The sequence below is a fragment of the Hevea brasiliensis genome, chromosome 11 (assembly GCF_030052815.1).
Source record: "Hevea brasiliensis isolate MT/VB/25A 57/8 chromosome 11, ASM3005281v1, whole genome shotgun sequence".
NCBI lineage: Eukaryota > Viridiplantae > Streptophyta > Magnoliopsida > Malpighiales > Euphorbiaceae > Hevea > Hevea brasiliensis.
The window spans coordinates 10676057-10692569 of NC_079503.1; the positions used below are offsets into that span (position 1 = coordinate 10676057).

The window sequence follows — 16513 nt, forward strand, 5'->3', positions numbered from 1 at the left end:
TTTGTAATTAAATTTTAGGGTCAAAATACAGAGCCAAATTGACGTTTTTGTCCAAAATGAAAATATACCCAATTTCCTTTCCAGGAAAATAGTAGCGGTTGTTGACGTTTATAAATGAAAATACAAACAATTTCCTTTCCTGGAAATAGTAGGGGTTGTTGACATTTATATTACTTGCTTTGGCTACTCGCCAGCTCGATGATTTAAGACTTTAGTCTGACCCCTTCCTTCCCACTCGCTTGGTTTCTTCATCCTCAGCTATGCTCTACTGCAGCTATTCGTAAGCATCGAGGATAGGATTTTTGCTTTGCTTCTCCTCTTCTACAATGGTGCTCATAAGAACTCTCTGTTTCCCTCAGCTGGCTCTTTTTCTCCTCTTCTTCGCTTCACTCTTGGAAGCTCTCGAACTCTCTGACTCAGATCGGCTAGAGTTCACCAACGACACTGCCGTCTCCGAGGATTCTCTCTCTTAACCTGAAGAAGGCAGTTTCGCCAAAATCATCGATGATGCTCTTCGGAAGGAGTTCCCTGAGAATGAACAAAACGACGACGGTTCTCTCTCTCTCTCTCTCCCTTCTGTTACTGCTTCCGTTTTAGGGTTCCTTTCCATGTAATAGAGCTTAACAACTAGGGGAATCAAGCTTAATTGAATTCCAATTGTTAACTAGCCTTTGACTTGGTTTTGGTATAGATTTTATTTTTTTTATTTTTATATATAATTTTGAAGCCGAAAACAAAGGCGAAGAAAATGAAGCTGAACTGAAGGTTTTCCATGCTTTAACCTCAAGTGAGACTAATTAGATTTTGTAGGTTATCCTGGCATTGTATATTTCATAGTTCAGAGTGCTACTTCTATTAGTAGATTTTCTGTCTTTGGTGAATAATATAGTGATAATTGAGATATAAGACTTTGGATCTTCATTCTCTTAATACCAATCTATAATTTTTGTAATACTTGCTTTGGGGCTGATGTTTAAGGTCTGAACTGCTTGTAAGCAGGTTTTCATTTGAGCGGTCCTTGATAATTGAGCTACTTTATGGTTTCATTCATGTGTAATCGATGACAAGAATCTCCTAAATCTACGCGTTATCTGTAACAAATAACTGAATTTTATCTAGAATTGAAATTCCATAACTTGGTTGTTTTAAACACCAATGTTAATTCATATGCTTTAATTGATTGTACAACATATTTGGTGTTATTTAACTGCCTGTCATTTGCATCTGCAAATCGAAAGTAGAAAATGTTGGAGAAATTCAATCTCTAAGTGGGTTCTTATAGTTTTTATAGTCAATTTGTTACATTCTTATTTATCTTTCACAAACTATAAACCATTAAATCATCACATCTTTCCAACATCTAATTAATCTTTGTTCCTCCTTTCTTATTGGGCAGCAACTGTTTCTGGAAGCTTCAACAATAGTGTAGCTGAGCAGCAGGTTCGTGGTATTTTTTTCCCCCAAATTTTAAGCAACAGCACATATGAATGAATAAGTTATGAGCATTAGAGGAGAGCATAGAAGTGCAGTTAATGGTTGAGATACATTGCAGCTTATGTCATATTTTAACTAGAATTTTCATTATCTTGTTAAGAAACTAATACATTCTCTAGTAATTTTCTCCAAATCTGTTGAAACTATACTCAATTTGCTTTCCAATCTTAAATTCTGTTAGTCTAGCATATCGTGGTTCTGAATCTCATTTTATTTTCGTGACAAATTATGTTTTCGAAACGAATTTGTTCTGATTCCATTTCCATAAGCAGAAAAGTTTTTTGAAACAAATTTGTTCTGATTCCATTTCCATAAGCAGAAAAGTATGCCTTACAATTTCCTGTTTTGCCCTTTGCTAAGTTCATTTTGATAATATTTTGGCTTGAAGTTTGTTGAATGTATCTTCTTTATTTTCTTTGCGTTGCTCAGGCAGTTTTGGAAACTGTTGCCAGAGTTAAACCGAAGAAAAATGACACGAAAGAGGAAAAGTATAAGCTTCCATCTTATAAAATAATGAATCTCTTCTTTATTTTGTTTAACAGTAAAGCTGGCTAGTATATTTATTAGATACATAAGTTTTGCTACATTGTTTGAAATCTTCCATTTATGAGTTTCATTGAAGGTCATTTATTTTCAATTTGGACAATGATAATGGAGCTGAAGATACCCCCACACTGATAGACAGAAAGGTATGATTGTTTCATTAGAAGCTTTTCTGTGTTGATAATATTATTATGGTTGAAACAATGACTTTTCCCCCTTCAGGACAACGTATTCATTATATCTAATTTTAAATCAAAATATCCAGTGCTGCAGTTAGATTTGAGGTAAACTTTCTAAATTTTCATATTTTAAATTTTTTTTGTACTAGTTGGTAAGCTGATATGAACTTGTCTACTTATTGCTTTGTAGATTGATATCAGATTTGGTTGTTGTCATTGTATCTGCAACTTGTGGTGGCATTGCGTTTGCTTGTGCTTGTGCTGGACAACTGGTCTGCATATTTGATCTAAGCTTAGTTCATGACTGCATGCTAGGATATAATTCAATGTCTGGGCATGCATTCTCTAAGTTATATGAGCAAGCTGTTTCTTTTGAACATTTTCTCACATCAACATTTTACAGGTTATAACTGGATATTTGCTAGCAGGGTCTGTTATTGGTCCTGGAGGGTTCAGCTTTGTTAGTGCAATGGTGCAAGTAAGTGGCTTTGCCATTACAAAAAGCCTTTTTGGATGATGCTTTGTTTGTCTTTGATGTTATATGAACTATTTTGAAAGCTTTTGATTAATTCACATTGACTACATGAAATTAATTAGGAATGTGTAGTTCTGATTTCAGTTTGGGGTCTACTTAGGAACTGGACCTGAATTGAACTTTTGATATGGTTTCGGTTTGGTTCTTCGATGTTTCGGTTTCAGTTAAGTTTGGTTCTCGATATTTCGGTTTCGATTTAGTTCAATCTATTTCCAATTCGGATTTTGGTTCCTGAAATAATTTTATGCAATTACTATAATGGAAAGTGTACATGATTACCATTTAAGCTTTAAAGTTAGTTGCTAATACTCAATATTTCTTATAATGTCTTTTAGCTATTTTTTAATTATAGAGTATTTAACTATAAGGTACATATATAATTAAGGTTAAGAATTATAAGTGATTTAATGTATTTATTAAAAAATCATAGCAAACCATATATATAAAGTAGGTTCGAGTTTGGATTCTTAGCGAAGAACTATAATTGAATCAAAATAGTAAAATAAGTTTGGGTTGGTAAGATTTTGATTGGTTTAGTATGGTTCGAGGCCATTAAGAATTGTGTACGCCCTAAAGTTAATGAGAAATCAGAATAGGCTTTGATAGTGGAGCTGTTATAAAATAATTGGCGGGCTTAAGCGCAGTTTTAGTGACCAATGTTAATTAGCATTGGTGATGCAATCTACCAAGCTTAGTATACTTTTTATACGTCTTTGAAGAATACGAAATAGGAAGACAATTACAGTGATTTTAATTATATAATTACAGCTGATTATAATCTATAATTAGCCTAAAATACGACTAAAAAGGAGTAAATCAAGGCAGTATCTCAACACTCCCCCTCAAGTTGGAGCGCATATGTCATAGGCTCCAAGTTTGTTGCAAATGTATTCAATTTGAGCTTCTCAAAGGGACTTAGTAAGATGTTTGCTAACTGATAATTTGAATTAACAAAACTAGTAGTGATGCATTCTGATTCAATCTTTTGTCTGATAAAGTGACAATCTACGTCTATATGTTTGGTCCTTTTATGAAAGACTAGATTAGAGGTGATATGATGAGCTGCTTAATTGTCACATATTAACTCCATTTGCATGACTTCTCCATATCTCAATTCTTGGAGAAGATGTTTTAACTAGATTTGTTCACAAGTAGCTAGAGCCATGGCCCAATATGCTTTTGCACTTGACCTGACAACTACATCATGTTTCTTACTTTTCTTGGATATTAAATTTTCTCCAAGTAAGACATAGTATCTTGAAGTAGATAGCCTATTTGCAAGGAACCCTACCCAATCTGCATCTGAATGCCCAACAACTTCTGAGTGACCCTTGTCTTCATATAACAAACCTTATGCTGGAGCTCCTTTAATATACCTAAGAATACGAATTACTGCATCCCAATGACCACTGTATGGAGCCCGGAGAAACTGACTGACAACACTCACGACAAACGAAATCTCTGGTCGCTTTATTGTAAGATAATTTAACTTTCCAACCAATCTTCGGTATTTACTAGGATCCTTCAATGGTTCCCTGTGTCCAGGAACAAGTTTGACATTTGGGTCCATAAGGGTATCTACACATTTGTAGTCTAACATTCTTGTCTCTTCTAGAATATCTAGAGCATATTTCCTTTGAGAAATAGCACTGCTTGTTTTAGACTTAGCTACCTCAATTTTTAGAAAGTACTTCAATCTCCCTAGGTCTTTAGTCTAAAAGTGGCCGAACAAATATTGTTTAAGCTAAGATATCTCATCATAGTCATTACTTGTTATGACAATGTCATCAACATATATTACAAGAAAAATACTTTTACCATGCTTATCATGACGAAAGAACATTGAATGATCTGCCTCACTTCTAGACATTCCAAACTATTGGACCACTGCACCAAATCAGCCAAATCATGCTCTTGAAGACTGTTTCAAACCATATAATGACCATCGTAGAAGGCAAACCAGGCTAGATTCTCCCTGAGCAACAAAGCATGATGGTTGCTCCATATATACTTCCTCTGCCAGTTTGCCATGTAAGAAGGCATTTTTAATATGCAACTGATGAAGAGTCCAATGATTAATTGTTGCTAAGGAGATTAGAAGACGGATTGATGCAATTTTGGCCACTGGTGAAAATGATGAGGACGGCGTGAGTAGACTGGAAGAGGAGAAGGTGAGGTGACTTGTGTGGAAGAGGAATGATAGGAATAGGAAGGGCCTTGGTGATAAAATGTTAGTCAGTTGTATTTGCTGAGAAATGTGGAGATGTTTCAAAAAAGGTTACATCTATAGATATGCAATATTTATGTATGACTAGATCATAAAATTTTTAACCCTTTTAAAGCCATGAATAACCTAGAAAGACAAACTGATTTAGGTTGAAGTTTGTCTTTGCCAGAAGAAAGGTTATGGACGAAGCATGTACAACCAAACACGGGGTGAAAGATGGTGGAGATTTTGATCCAGATGCAAAAGAGAAAAAAGAATCTGATGCTCCAAAACAGAAGAAGGCATGCAACTCGCTTAATCAAATAACAAGCAGTAAGAACAGCGTCCCCCTAAAAATGAAGACGGACATTATGATGTATAAGTTAAGTGTGGGTTGTTTCAATGAAGTGCTGATTTTTTCGTTTTGCAACTCCATTTTGTTGGAGGGCATGTGCAGAGGAGGATTGATGAGTAATACCTTGGGAAGACAGAAATTGGTTAAAAGATTGAGAGAAATATTCTTTTGCATTGTCATTTTGTGACACTTTAATTGAAATACCAAATTGAGTATGAATTTCAGCAAAAAAGTTTAAAAGATAGAAAATAATTCAAAATTGTTTTTTATTAGAAATAACCAAGTGCATCTTGAATAATCATCAATAAAAGTCACAAAGTAATAAAAACCCAAAGTAGAACTAATATCACTTGAACCCCATGTATCTGAATGAACAATTTCAAACATATATGTAGCCCTATTATTGACTCGCTTAGGGAAAGAGGCATGAGAATGTTTCCCAAGCTGACATGACTTACACTCGAAAGAAGACAATGTAGATAAACTAGTTATTGTTTTCTTAAGTTTGGAGAGGCTTGGGTGACCCAAATGACTGTGGAGAAGATCAGTTGAAGCAGCGAAAGTGAAGGCAACTGACTGATTTGGACTAGATAGGTGATACAATCCTTGTGACTCTCGTTCTGCGCCAATTATTTTCCCTGTACCTCGATCCTGCACAACAACAAAATTAGTGGTAAAAACTAGAGAACAATTGAAATGTTTGGTTAATCTGCTAATAGAAATCAAATTATATGGGCATTCTAGTGCAAAAAGGATTGAGTTTAAAGAAACAGAAAGAAAAAGTTGTACTCTTCCCATTCCTCTAACCATAGTTTGTGAACCATTAGCTAAAATTACTTTAGGAGTAGAAGGAAAAGTAAAGGTAGAGAAAATGTCTTTGTTACTAGAGATATGATCAGAAGCACCATAATCTAGTATCCATAGGCCAATGGGTGAAAACTGTGTCAAACAAGCAAAGCAATTACCAGAGTGGTAAATACTAGATGAAGAGGACTGCTGTTTTGTTGCTTGGTACTGTAGGTACTCATCATAATCTATTCTAGTTAAATTAATAGAGTTGGACAGTTGATCCTTTGCATCAGGTAAAGGTAGAATTTCATCTTCACCAGTTTGAACCATATGAATTGTAGGTCGTCCAGCACTAGTAGTTTCATTATTGCATGGTGGTCGACCATGCAACGACCAACAATTATCCCTTGGGTCACCTCTATAACAATAAGTACAGTGTGACTTGGAACCTCTTCCTTTCCCTTTTCATTGTCCTCCTTGACCCTACTGATTTGCATTCTGTACAACTAACACAGAATTTTCAATTTCAATAGTATCATTCATATTAGCAAATATGCGTAATAGTTGCACAGAAATTGCTTCTAGTGTGGGAATAGCAGAACTTATTAGGATTTGATCTCTAACAAATCGAAGTCCAATCAGAGCCAAGACCATAAAGAATTTGTCCCTTTGTTGTTCTTGTGCAGTAATGCTATTAGAGAAAGACATGAGAAAGTTAAACTCATCTTTTAGTGACTCTACTTATCCTAAATAACTTGTCATAACTTGTTGATTTTGCTGTAAGTGGACAATATTTGGGGCAACTTTATATATATGTTGAACATCGTTAGTATAAAGTGTCTTGGCTTTGGTCTAGACTTTGCAACATGTTTTGCATGATTGGAATAAAGTAACTTACGTCCAAGAGAATGCCATAAAAGAATAAACAATTAGACATCAATCTTAGTCCAGTTGGTTTTATCAGTAGCCACAATATCACTAGCATTTTTAACTAAATGATCATCATAGTCTTGACCCATAAACCATAATTTTTCAGAGGCAGCCCATGATATCTAATTGTTACTACCCTGTAGTTTTACTGTGGTAATGGTTGGAGAACTTGAAATAGAAAAGAAGAGTGGTTTGAGTGCACATATATTTGAAGAATCACCCTTTTCTGTCATTTTTGAAAGGTGAGACTCAGAGAACACTTAGCAATCTAGAAAAACAAAGTTCCGAAGAAGAAAACCAAAGCATAATGCAACGGAATCTGGCCAGAACTACTGCCGTGCTTTGAGATGAAGAAAGGAAGAAGCACAAGGTTGGATTTGTGGCTAAGAAGGCTCGCCAGAAAGAGTCAAATTGTCCGGTGTTTGATCCAGCAAGAAATGTGGCCAGAAAACTGCTCACAAGCCTGCACGTGTACTAACGGCGGAATTACTGTGGCGGCGCGTGGGAACTGACGGCAAGAAGTCCGGTGCCAGCCTTCTAGAGATTGACTCTCGGGCAGCTGGGGAAGCTCCTAGGGCTGGTGGTGTACTCGACCTCATTCTGAAAGATGATAAAAAAGCAGTCAGTCCCATTTTTCCTTTAGGGACTGAAGGGAAGAAGAAGAAAATCAAACCCTTCTTTTGGCTCTGATACCTTGAAATTGAAGAAGAGAAGAAATTGGGATGAAAAGCTTGATGCAATCTGCCAAGCTTAGTGTGCTTTTTATGCATCTTTGAAGAATACACAATCGGAAGACAATTATAATGATTTTAATTACATAATTACAGCTGATTATAATCTATAATTAGCCTAAAATACAGCAACTAAAAAGGAGTAAATCAAGGCAGTATCTCAACTATTATTTATTATTATTATTATTATTATTATTATTATTATTATTATTATTATTATTATTATTATTATTATGTTTCGATAACTCAATTTGATTATTGTCTCAGCAACATATCTGCTAGTTAATAGTCTTGATTTGTCCTATCTGATCGAGATTATTATTTTTTTTCATCAAATAACTTCATGTGTTACTTTCTTTTTCATGTGTTGCATGTCTGTAGGTTGAGACAGTTGCTCAATTTGGTGTCATTTTTCTTCTTTTTGCGTTGGGCCTGGAGTTATCAACTGCAAAAGTCAGTTATTTCATGTGCTTCTTATTCCTTTCCATTGATGCAAATGTAGTTAATTCATAACTCGAAGTTCATTGCCTTCAATTTCAGCTTCGAGTTGTACGGGTAGTTGCTGTTTTAGGAGGTGTGCTTCAAATTGTTTTATTTATGTTCCTATGTGGGATTACGTCCATGGTATGTCTATTAGTTCATTCAGAATTTTGTATCAGCTTGGCTTTGCTAAGTTTTCCTTTCAATTTGAAAGCACCTTTACTCATGCGTACAAGTATGAGATGTTCAATCAAATATCAAGGAATAAAATATTGTAGACTGCACCTTTAATGTTTGATGTGTTTTTTGGCTCTTAGATTCCATTATTAGGTTTGACCTTGTTGAGTTTGTGCTGATAGTTAATGCTGCTGTATCATTTAAGTAGCTGCTATGGTAATGGGTTCAAACTCAAATATTGTGTGATGTTTCCTAATATATACTTTTGCATTGATCTGAAGTTCATATTTTATGCCATTGGCATCAAGCCTCATCATTGGTTTGTAGTTTGCAAACATCATTATGCCACACATTCAGTAGAAATGTTAAGCCTCTGGTTTTGGTGCAATCATGTATTGGGTGTGATGGGTATGTTAAGTAAAGCTTTTATTCTAAATGCTGCAGTTCTGATGTGATGCTGTTTGCAGTTATGCGGTGGTAAGCCTTCAGACGGTATATTTGTTGGCGCTTTCCTTTCAATGTCTTCAACAGCAGTGGTAAACCTTGTGTTATGTGGACTCTCACACACATGCATTTGCACATACAAATCACATGCTTGCACAAAATTTATTGGCTTTTTGTGCTCATGATTGCAGTGCCTGATTTTTTCCAGGTTTTGAAGTTTTTGATGGAAAAGAATTCTACTAGTTCCCTTCATGGTCAAGTCACCATTGGCACCCTCATTCTGCAGTTATTTAGCTCCTTTTCCTTGCACTTATTCTGATACCTTGAGTCCACTCTGTCAGTATGTTATTACTGATTCCGGTACTCTAGTTATCAATCTAAATTGTGGTTTTTCTCTTGATTACTGCTGAATATTGAGATTTTTTTTTTTGGTGAACCAGGACTGTGCTGTTGGTTTGCTGTTTGCATTGCTTCCAGTTCTTGGTGGAACTTCTGGTGTTCTTCAAGGAGTAATATCCATGACTAAATTGTAAGTAAATAACTTCAGAACGAACTAAATGTCCCAGGGAGGATTTTTCTTTTTCAAGGGTTGACACAACAATTGCCTGGAATTAACAAATTTGAGAATGTAGGATCTGGTAAGTTAATCGCTTTTTGGGCAAGTTAGCAACATCTCGATTTTGGTGCACATAAAATAGACTGTCTTTTCTACATTACCATTTAAGGAAATTGAAATATCAAGAATCATGCTTGTAAAGAAAGTCTTAAATACTCTAGAACTCTCTTCCACTTTCTTCTTTATTCGTCTCTCTCCCCCTACTATCTCTATGCCCCCTGCTTCCTTGTTTTCCTTAACATGTGCATTCTGACATAATTTTATAAAAAATGGTCAATAATGATGGATGGGAATCCTAACATCATCCAATTTTGTAAAAGAGAGAGTTAGGATGGTTATTTATTTATGAAATCAATCAATTGTTGAGCATGACTTATATCCAAAGATTACTTGTATAGTAGCAGCATCTTGTAGGATGGGGAAGGGATTTTTTTTTTTTTTTTTTGGGGGGGGGGGTGTGGGTGGGGGCGGGGCGCCTGGTGGTGGGGGAGATGGAGAGATAAAGAGAAATATAGATTGGGAACAATGTTCCTTGGCCTAAGTCAAAAGAGATTTTTGTCCCTACACACTTTTAAAATGTAAAACAGGAGATATAGGGGTGTTCTTGTTTGAAAAAAAAATTACTTTGCTTACTTCCCCAAAGATTATGCAGGTAGCAGCAATGCAGCATCCTATTAATAATTATTTATTTTTTTCCTCTTTTCTTTCCATCCAAATTTCCATGAGCATTGAAATCATTTATCTATTAAAACTTGCCTTTTCTTAAACAGGTTGGTAGTGTTGATTGCATTTTTGGCTGTTTTGTCAATATTATCTCGTACTTGTGTTCCTTGGTTTCTTAAATTGATGATGAACCTTTCATCACAGGTACATATCTATTTAGTTTAAAGAAGGCCTAAAAAGCTTTTCTGGAATGGATATCTGATTTTTAGTCACATTACGTTGTTCTATGACCATAATTTCATTTGTGCAGACCAATGAGCTCTATCAATTGGCGTCAGTAGCATTCTGCTTACTAACAGCCTGGGTTTGTTCCATTTACTTGTTCTTGATCCTTCTGGAAGTTTGGTAGTCTTGTCTATACAAATACTTGCTTATATAGTTAGCAGCTGTCTTCCATTTGGGTCCACATAGATGTTGAAGTCAATTGTGGTCAACATTTGTTTGCATTCCTTTTGATCAGTAGTTTTTTGAGCATTTGGACCAGTGAATTGTAACTTCATTGATGTATTTCAAGGTTATTTGTCCCAAGATGTTAGCGTGGTGTTGCATCTGATTCATATTGCATCTTGAGATAATTTAAGCCTTAAGGTTGCATATTCAGTGGCATTCTTATCTAATTTTTTGTATTATTTCAGGGTAGTGATAAGCTGGGCCTAAGTTTAGAGTTGGGATCTTTTGCTGCTGGGGTGATGATATCAACAGCTGACCTTGCCCAACATACACTAGAACAAGTAAGGCTATATGTGCTGAACTGTCGTTGGAAATTTTAGAGGTATATATTCTTATGTATCTTTATGGAAGCAACATGACAGCTTTGGCAATCTGTGAACTTCCTTCTTTTTCATTTAATTTTGTTGGATGTAATGCACGAGTGTGTCATGAAACAGGTTATATTTTCCAAGTGGCAGTAGAATATAGCAAAAGAAGTGGTATCCTACTGGTATTTGACTGTTAAATGAATATGGGACTGTGACTGTAATGTGCTCCTCAGGGACTGTCTTGTGCCAGCCAAAGAAGCAAAGGGCCTGTTTACTTGTGGAAAACAATTTTCTGTTTTCCATTTTTCATTTTCTAAGAAAGCTCTAGTTTTCATTTTCCATGCAAAACAAGGGAAAATATGGAAAACGCATTCACCTGTCAATAATAGAATACGGTTTTCTAATTCAAAAAATTAAAAAAAATTTTCATGTCTTTTGTAATTAAAAGAAATAAATAATTATAAAGCATATTTAAAACTTCTTTATTATTAAATTTATTTTAGTATGTCTTATTCATTTATTTTATAATAATATATTTATTTTTTTGTCATTATAAATAAATATTTTTCCTAAATAATTATTCAATTTTAAATAAAATAGTAGAATTTTTATTATAGATAAGTTATTGTTTTCCATTTGGAAAACAGGACTTTGTTACAAAGGAAAACAGTGGAAAATAACTTAAACCTGTTTTTCAAATTGTAGTTAAATTTTGTAAAACTGGAAAACTAGCTTTCTAGTTATCCATTTGGAAAATTGACACATTTGAATACGGAACTCTATTTTCTTGTTTTCTTATAAAACTTTTCCAAAAAACTAGTTCAGTTTTCCACAAGACAAGTCCAAAGTGTTCTTTTTTTTAATTTCCCATATAGGCAAAGCAATGATGCTGCTAGAGTGCCCCCATTTTAAGCCAGTTGATCTATTTCACATGAAACTATTAGATTCATTATGATACTCCTTCCCATAATTTGTAGGCAAGTTCATTGTAAGGGCCGCATGTGCATGCAAAATTTGTCTTTACCTACTTGTTTCATTGGTTTGTATTATAGGCCATCAGTCTTCTGGTCAATGTGAAATAAACTTTTGTATCTAATCTAAATAATATTCTTAAAGTCCTCTATTTCTCTTCTTCCTGGAACAACAAGATTCTTTTCATTAATCATTTTCTTAATACTTGTATAATCTAATATTATGTGGAATATATGGTAGTTATTACTGTTGTAGTTTATCTTTGCACTAATTGATTTGTTGCTTATGTTGTTGAGGCTTTAATATTGAAGTTTTATTAAATATCTCTATGTTGTCCCAAACCTGAAACTTTGTTTCTTGTCCAGATAGAACCCATTCGGAATTTTTTTGCTGCTTTCTTCCTTGCCAGCATTGGGATGCTGATCCATGTTCATTTTCTCTGGAACCATGTTGATATATTGCTGGCATCTGTTATAGTAGTCATAATCATAAAGACAACCATAATCACTACCGTTGTGAAAGGATTTGGTTATAGCAACAAGACTGCAATGCTTGTAAGATTTTGTTTGATGGCTTGCTGTAATGCTCTTTTTTTTTTTTTTCCCCCACCAACCTTTTTTGGATTCACTGGTTGAGGGGGCATGCATTTATAGGTTGGAATGTCTCTGGCACAAATAGGGGAGTTTGCATTTGTTTTTCTCAGCCGTGCTTCTAATCTTCATCTAGTTGAGGTTAGTTCTACTGTTGAAGTCTATTGTGACAATGCTCTTGCTATGAGAAATGAGAAGTTTAGGGCCTTTTTGATATCCATTCTGTTTTCCAATCGTCAGAAATTTATATAGATTAAATTTGGCTTTTGTGGCATTCTAAAATAGAAAACAGGTTGTTACAGCACAGAAAAATCATAAAAGTGGTTTTTCCACTTTCTTTGACTTGTTTTCCAAAAAATAAAATTGCAAAATTCAACAACAGAAACCAAAAATAGAAAACATTAGCCCCTTAGCATACCAAGCAAGTTTTTTGCATTTTTTTTTTGTGTACATTATCTGTTAATCACTAATAGTCTGTGGCATTTGTTTCCTGAAGAAAATCTTTTCACCCCTAACATTATAGGGGAGAGGCAATTTTGTGCTGCTGTAGAGCTAATGCTTTGAACATTTTCAGGGGAAGCTTTACCTACTTCTTCTTGGGACAACAGCTCTTAGCCTGGTATGCCAACAGTTTGTTTGAATCTCGCATTTAATGGATTTTAAGGTCCTTTTTATCTTGTGTTTCACATTGGAGTGTTATGCACCCTAGTGCACTCTGCCAATTGGTCATGGAGCATTTATCTTGCATATCTGGTGGAAGTTCTTGGAGCATTTCATCATCATCATCATCATCATTATTTCCTCTCCTTGGAAGATTGTGAATTTTCCATGTTGTACCTCTTTATGAACTTATGATTTCTTACCTCTCTTGAAAATGAAGTGAAAAAAATGTGAAACAAAAGGTAACATGTGCGCTAGTTGAGTAAATGCATTTGCTACAGGTTGCCTATGCATTTTACAGTTAATGTGAAAATAATGAAAGGCCTAATGATCTTAATATCCTAAAATATGCTGCCGTTTCAATTCTACATATCCACTGGGGAAGTGTTGTGAAGTGTTGTGTGTAATTGAAGGCGTGACATTGATATGGCATGTCTATGTAGAGGGCAAGACTGAATGGGGAATTATTCTTATCATTGGGCCCCAATGGTGCCCTAAAAACAGCTCTATGTGTGAAAATGAGGAACCATTTCTGTTGTTAGCAATTTCATTTAATTGACAATGTTTTTGGCGGTTTTTAAAGACATAAGGTGGAGTCTATTGGTGAGAAGATTTTCCCACTTGTTTGGTGGATACAATTATCACTAATTCAAAAGTTCACAGACCAAATTGATAAAATTAGAACGTGGGATATAATTGAAAGTGACTGATGGTTCAGGATATTTTGGTATCATTAGGCCATTTAAAAATTGTGTACATATAATGCATCTCAAGATGTATGTGTCTATGCCTGCTTTCGTGGGATTATGAAAATTTACCTTTTCTTATTTTATTCTTTTAATTTTTTAGTAAAGTTGGTAATTGAGTTGCAAGAAAGTGAAATATTTGACAAATCAAGTTTGTCTGATCTAATGGTGTGTCAATGTAGGTGATACCTAGAGAACCAAAAGCATTAATGATTATATTTGCAGAAATAATTTTAAATTTTAATTATTTTTCTCAGGTATTTACTAAACAAAATACTTGCAGGTAATGACTCCCCTGCTTTTAAAGCTAATTCCTGCGGTGGCACATCTTGGGGTGTTGTTACGGTGGTTTCCACCTGACAGTTCTGTTGAGGTATATCTTATCGATTATATTATCATTTTTGGCAATAAATTTTATTATCTTTTGTTCTAAATTTACCCTGGATATGTTTTTGGCTCTCAGATTGGGTTTAGGGTAGATAACTTCCGATCAGACAGCGGTAAACAGCGGATAACGCTAGTTGTCCAAGGACCTCATGACTCATGAGCTCTGTACATAAACGTTTCAATTAAAGTTTGTTCGACAAGTGCATGTTGTGCTCTAGCCTGTTTTTTCCGCTGTGCAGATGAAATTACGTTCTTACCCTCTCCTGATACCATGTGAGGGTCAGGAAAAATTTCTGTATTTTACTAACCAAACCATTACCAAATCAAGCCTTGGAAATGCAAGAAAATGGAGGAGGTAATCTAACAGCTCCAAGAACTGACATGAAGCTGCTTTTGCATGTGATTAGGTAATCATTCTTCTCATATTGTTAACATTCTTTCCCCTTTGTATCATAGTTTAATCTGAGCTTGTAATTTAGGATGATAGTGGATAACTACTCATCCTTGATGTTCAATGAAATTGTAAAATTTAATTCTGTGGAATCTATTTTCCCATTATTCGATTTTCTTTTTCATGTTGGAAGAATACAGCTCTACATTAAATGGATTTTGATTAATATCGATATGATACTATTTTATGTTGATTTTGAATATTGAATATTGAATATTGAGTAAAACTCAATTTCTTTCTTCTGTTCAATTCTAGCCGACTTATCTACCTGCTCAGAGGCTTTCCCTGCCCCCTTTTGGGCAGGGGAAGCTCCATTCCCAGCCTAGCTTAATGGGTTCACCATCCTGGCTTCCCCACATTTGGGTCAGTGTAAATAGGTTTTGTTGGTGGTTCTTCGATAGCAGATCTGTGCACATGGTGAGGGTATACTTTGATCTGCGCTTGTAGGTGATTTAGTAGTGTTTCTGTGTTGCTGGACTTAGGTTTGGTAGCTATGTATGTTTATGTTGTTGGGGGCAGTCTTTGCTCTATGGGTTTTCTTTTTCTTGGGTTAGGTACCTCTTGAGAGGTCTACCGACGCCTCTGTGGAGCATCTAATGCCTCCATAGCATGTTTTCAAATTGCAGTCGCGGTCGCAGGTGACGGAAATAATCCTATAATGGCTGTGATGTAACGGTAACACTTTAGCGTTACGTAAATTTTTTTAAAAAAATTTGTAAAGTTCTTAAAATGATTATATATTAGTAAATATAAGTAAAATTAAGATATACAATTATATAGTAAGCATAAATACATTAAATAAAGACATTAAATCTATCATTTTTAGACATTATTAACTTTAAACAATTTATAGGTAAAAATAATCAAATCTTTCCTTGTAATGACACTTTTTGACATCCGTAACTTGACCTGATATGTTAGCCAAGTGTAACTTCAATCTAGTTATGTCTCTAATTTTTTTTTTTCACAAAAATTGCAAGTCATTTCTTTTTTTTTTTTTTTCTTCCTGTTGGAGTGGCAAACTTTAATCCAATGTCATCACTTGGTTTACCAGTATCAGGACCTCCTCGAGGCATTTTAAAATTATAGGTGTCAATCTCAATATTCAACAAATGAGATAGTTAATTTGAATAAATATAGTTTCATAAGTCACTTATATACTAAGTACTAACTCACATTAAATCTGAACATATGAAATAAAATTAGTTAATAAATTAAAAAATAAAATTTTCAATTTTAAAACAGTTTAAAAAAAAAAAAAGAAATTACAGCATGTTTTTTTTTTTTTTTGGCTTGCAATCCATTAAATATTACCTATAACAACTAAAATAAGTATTTAATTTAAATTTAAGTTTTAATGAAGCCTAAATTTTCTATTCCCAATTCTAAACTTAAGCATAGCTTTAGCATATTATTAAAGCCAAAATTTCATTTTATGTTATTTTGTAATTAATAATGTAAACCCTAAAATTAATTTTGAAAATAATTCAAAATAATAAAAAAAATACATAAAACTATAGATTGGGCAAACTAACCCTTCAAACTACTAACTTAACAACAAATTTAACATTAACATTAGTTTTCTTCAACAAATATGCAAAACAATAGAAAAGAAAAAAAAAGCACATAATGAAAATTAATTATATAAAACAGCAAATAACTCACCTCTTTTAGTTTTTTTTCTTTAAAGAATTAGTTTTGGAAAATAGGGTAATCTACTAATCCTAGCCAAGATTCTTAAAAAATA

The 16513-nt window shown here is 34.3% G+C and overlaps 1 pseudogene; it reads left to right on the top strand.

Annotated features, from left to right (window-relative positions):
- Positions 1-107: 107 nt before the first annotated feature.
- On the top strand, positions 108-14858 carry LOC110635317 (K(+) efflux antiporter 6-like; annotated as a pseudogene).
- The last annotated feature ends 1655 nt before the right edge of the window (positions 14859-16513 follow it).